Raw genomic sequence first — 5,246 nt, forward strand, 5'->3', positions numbered from 1 at the left:
AAACTATAGAATGTTTAGCAAACACTGAGGAATCAAATAAAAAAAAATAAAACAAAAGAGAGCTTCCATAGCATAACGTGAGGTAAACAGCAAAGATAACAAGCTTTTCAAAATGAAAAAAAAAAAAAAAGTAAAACTAAACTTGCTGTCGGTGACAGTGCTTGCATGTTTTTTCCCCCCACAAGGACAGGGCTTGCATGTTTTTTTTTTTTTTTTCCACAAGAATACCAACATGTTCACCTTCTCTGGTTTAAGAAGCGGTCTTTTACTTTAGCTTGAAAACCATCCATCATTTTTTCAATATTCGCATCAATTTTGCTGCACACACCTTCGCACTAAACCAGGCTCTACACTCTAAGCACTGCACAGTTCAAATGAGTAGCGCAGTTTCGTTATGCTTTCAGTTTCGTTTGCCGTTTGATGTTTCTCATATGCAACAGAAATGGCAGAGCTTATGAGTTGAACAATGCGGTGGTCGTGCCAGTGCAACCGCTCACAAAATTTAGTCGCACAGGCAGAAAAAATGGTCGCAAAATGTGACCATTTGGTCGCAGTCTGGAGCCCTGAACATACATATTTACATACATAATTATTCAGGTGCATGTGTACTAACTGCATTAAAATGTCCAGTGAGGTAGAAAACATCTGCTACAAGGAAATTCAAAAGGCACGGGGGTGAAAAAAAACAGCGTTTCTTTGACATGGCGAAAACTTGACGGTACAGCAGCACTTCTTCTTCTTCGTCTTCGTCTTGTCTGATGCACTCAACCAAGCGTTCTAACCACGACCTCGCCCCTCCCCACCCTCCAACCATTTGAATTTCTGTAGGCGGGGATTATTTTAATGATATTTTAATGGGCCGCTTTGTGACATCACAAAACCCGGAAAACAACGCTGTAGTCCAAACGAGCCGTTCGTTGTAGTTCTTGAAAAGGGATTTAAAAAAAATGAAATATCTCCCTTTGGAGTGGACTTTGAGATTTGTAACTTTGTAGATCTTTTTTATGCCCAAACATACACACTACACAGACTAAAGTTCAAAAAGTGAAAAAGCATAATAGGACCTCTTTCAACGTTTTCGGAGTTGTGCGCGCTCATAAACCCACCGAGAGTGCCTCACCTCGGCCAGATCTTCTGGAATTTGTGGCTGGCTTTGACCACTCTATAGTGGTTAAACATGAGATGTAATTTGTTTTGAGTAAAGATCGCGGACAGTCTTTGGTCTCAATCTATTATTAGTACCAGAGTAAATAGTTTTGGCTGAGGGCAAAATCTCATCACGTTATATTTTATGTAACTTCAGTTGTATTTAGACATTGCATTTATGATAGTCACAAATGTAAGAAGTCACATTCTAATAAAGTTGCAATTACTGTATGAGAAACAAAGTCATAACTGTGAGATATAGCTGCAATGGAAAGATATAAAGTCTAAATTTGAGAAAAAAGTTACAAATGCAAGCTATAAAGTACATTCTATTATAAAAAAAAAATTGTGAGAAATGAGAAACATTTAAAGTCACATTTGTGAGATATAAATTCTCATTTCAAGATATGTAGACACATTTTGAGATGTAAAGTTACAATTGTGACACAAAGTCACAACTGGTCAAATATAAGGTCAAAATTATATGAGGAAAAAGTCAGTTGCAAGATATTTGATATATAAAAAGTAAATTTTATATATAAAATTACAATTATAGCACAGCAGCTCTTCTTCTTCGTTTTCTCTGATGCACTAACTCTGCAGCACCACTTCTTCTTCGTCATCTCGTCTGATGCACTCACTCAACCAAGCGTTCTAACCACAACCTCGCCCCTCCCCACCCTCCAACCATTTGAATTTCTGTAGGCGGGGATTATTTTAATGATATTTTAATGGGCCGCTTTGTGACATCACAAAACCCGGAAAACAACGCTGTAGTCCAAACGAGCCGTTCGTTGTAGTTCTTGAAAAGGGATTTTTAAAAAAACTAAATATCTCTCCCTTTGGAGTGGACTTTGAGATTTGTAACTTTGTAGATCTTTTTTATGCCCAAACATACACACTACACAGACTAAAGTTCAAAAAGTGAAAAAGCATAATAGGACCTCTTTCAACGTTTTCGGAGTTGTGAGCGCTCATAAACCCACCGAGAGTGCCTCACCTCGGCCAGATCTTCTGGAATTTGTGGCTGGCTTTGACCACTCTATAGTGGTTAAACATGAGATGTAATTTGTTTTGAGTAAAGATCGCGGACAGTCTTTGGTCTCAATCTATTATTAGTACCAGAGTAAATAGTTTTGGCTGAGGGCAAAATCTCATCACGTTATATTTTATGTAACTTCAGTTGTATTTAGACATTGCATTTATGATAGTCACAAATGTAAGAAGTCACATTCTAATAAAGTTGCAATTACTGTATGAGAAACAAAGTCATAACTGTGAGATATAGCTGCAATGGAAAGATATAAAGTCTAAATTTGAGAAAAAAGTTACAAATGCAAGCTATAAAGTACATTCTATTATAAAAAAAAAATTGTGAGAAATGAGAAACATTTAAAGTCACATTTGTGAGATATAAATTCTCATTTCAAGATATGTAGACACATTTTGAGATGTAAAGTTACAATTGTGACACAAAGTCACAACTGGTCAAATATAAGGTCAAAATTATATGAGGAAAAAGTCAGTTGCAAGATATTTGATATATAAAAAGTAAATTTTATATATAAAATTACAATTATGAGAAACAAAGTTTAAATTGTGAAATATAGTGACATGTCAGTGAATTTGCAATTATGAGAAAGTCAAAGTTGTGAGATGTCACATTGCAATATATATAGACACATTTTGAGATATGAGATAATTGCAATTTTTTCATATTGTGAGATATATACATTTTGAGATGTATAGACAAATTTTGGATATAAAGTTGCATTTATGTGAAGGTTAGTATGACTATGAGAAACATGTGACCCTAAAAGTTTAAATTGCGAGATATAAAGTCACATTTTTATAAAGTTGCAATTCTGAGAATCTAAGTCTTAACTGTGAGATATTGAATCTCATTTATGAGAAATAAAGTTGCAACTACCTTAAACGTATTCATTGGAAACAGGCTCCCATAAGATCTGGCTCAAGACAAAGATTCAGCAAATAGTCTGTGCTGTTACTGAAAATGACAGTGCAAAAGATTTCATGTGCACCATACCTTCCATTAACTTCATGTGTGCCCTCTGAGATGACCCTCTCGTCCCGGGGGAAGCCTTCCCATCTAGCTCAGCACTCAACCAGACGGTCCGGCTGTGAGACGCTGGCCTGCTAGACAGGTTTGAAAACACTAAGGCAAATCACTGGTGAGAAAAGGCCAACATCCCATTTCATGATCACAACTCCCGATGAGTGTGAAACGTCAACCAGCTGTCCCCTGACTCCACCAGAAACAACGAATCACACTCACAAAATATGGAACCCGTCAGCAAACGATATGTTTGCGTTTTCCACTAAATGATCAATTATGAACATTATGCTTAATTGAGTAATTTCAAACACGTGGAGCTGGCACAGAAAGAGGACAGGGGAAGAAAGGAATCAGAGAGAAGGAAAAAAGCAGTGCGTTTTAAAGGTTTAAAATAATATTTATTCCTCTGACACTCTCATATCTAAGCAATTTAGCCGTGGTTGGAAATTGTCTGGCTAAGTTCTTCCAGTCCCACAGTTTAATCCGCTCAAGGGAGATTTGCAGACGATTCCCAAAACCATTTCCAACTTAAACTTCTCACAACCTGGAGAGGTGGAAAAGAAATTGCAGAGATATGAGAAATCTTGACAGGATGAAGCGGCCTTAATGCTATTCGAGCACAGCTGTTTTCATTTAAATACAAGGTATTCGGCCTTCTTAAAAGCCTAGCATCATCCCTGTTTCCCTCCATAATCTCTCCCGCTCGAAACATTCGGGGAAACCACTGTATCAGAGTGTGCAGGCAATAGCGCTGGCAGTCTACTTTGATCAATTCAAATTGTTTTTCAGCACAAAATACAGTGAGAGAAACTTTAATGTAACCTTATACGCAGCATAAAGAGCTCAAATACAACACAGAATGTTTTCCTTTTGACTTAGTATGTGAGCTCCTCTGTATAAATCTATCTATCTATCTATCTATCTATCTATCTATCTGTCTGTCTGTCTGTCTGTCTGTCTGTCTGTCTATCTATCTCTCTATCTCTCTATCTATCTATCTAAACAACGTCAGAATGGCCAATGTGATGAAAGTAAAGGATATTAGAGAACATTATATTTAATAGTTAGTAACATTCACTATACTACCACTACTACAAATACATACATACATAATTACATATTATTACATATATTTGGGTAACTTAAGGTTTCATTGGTTAAAAATCTATGAGCAATATATATTTTTACAGCATTTATTAACTTTTGTTAATGTTAGTTAATGAAATTAAATTGTTCATTGTTCATGTTCAGTGCATTAAATAATATTAATAGATCACATTTTTTATTAAAAAAAAGTATTAGTAAATGTAGAAATTTGCATTAATTAAGACTAATAAATGCTGTAGAAAATTTGTTCATTGTTAGTTCATTTTAACTAATGTAACTAATGTACAATTATTATTGTAGTGTTACAATTGTTATAGGAACTATTATTATTATTATTAGTAGTAGTAGTAGTAGTAGTAGTATTACATACATATTTGGGTAACACTTTACAATAAGGTCTCATTAGTTAACATGAAAAATGTATGAGCAAAATATTTTTACAGCATTTATTAACCTTTGTTAATGTTAAGTAATAAAATTCAATTGTTCATGTTAGTTCAGTGCATTAAAGGCACAGTATGTAATTTTCGCCGCTGGAGGGCGCATATTCAAAATAAACAAAGAAACAAAGGTGTAGTTTGATGACACCGTGACTGAGTGTGGAATCATGGGAGTTGTGGTCTTCATCCCCACAGCTGATGCAATCCGACGGGACTCGGGCAGAAATCATGTTCATGGATGAGCTAATGATTTATTAACGTAGTAGAATGAAGCAGGGTGAGGCTGAAAGCCGTCGAAGCGAAACGAGGCCGCTGAACGAGCGCGACACACGGTTCGAAAGCAGCGGAGCTTTTATTATGCCACAGTCGACCACTTCCGCTGCTTCCGGTCGTGCGTATGTGGGGTAAAGCAGCGCTGTTTTATCATACGAGATACATTTAGTTCTGTTATAATGCTACTCTGTGCGGTCGTCACC

The 5,246-nt window shown here is 36.2% G+C and overlaps 1 long non-coding RNA gene across 1 annotated transcript in view; it reads right to left on the bottom strand.

Annotated features, from left to right (window-relative positions):
* The window catches only part of LOC107723233 (uncharacterized), a 19,386-nt gene that overhangs the window by 7,823 nt on the left and 6,317 nt on the right, over nt 1-5,246 (bottom strand). Inside the window, exon 2 of the long non-coding RNA XR_001637899.1 lies at nt 491-492. This is a non-coding gene — a long non-coding RNA (uncharacterized LOC107723233). The remainder of the gene's footprint in view (nt 1-490; nt 493-5,246) is intronic.

Source organism: Sinocyclocheilus rhinocerous, unplaced genomic scaffold, assembly GCF_001515625.1.
Source record: "Sinocyclocheilus rhinocerous isolate Xijiao unplaced genomic scaffold, SAMN03320098_v1.1 scaffold2199, whole genome shotgun sequence".
In the NCBI taxonomy this organism is placed as follows: Eukaryota; Metazoa; Chordata; class Actinopteri; order Cypriniformes; family Cyprinidae; genus Sinocyclocheilus; species Sinocyclocheilus rhinocerous.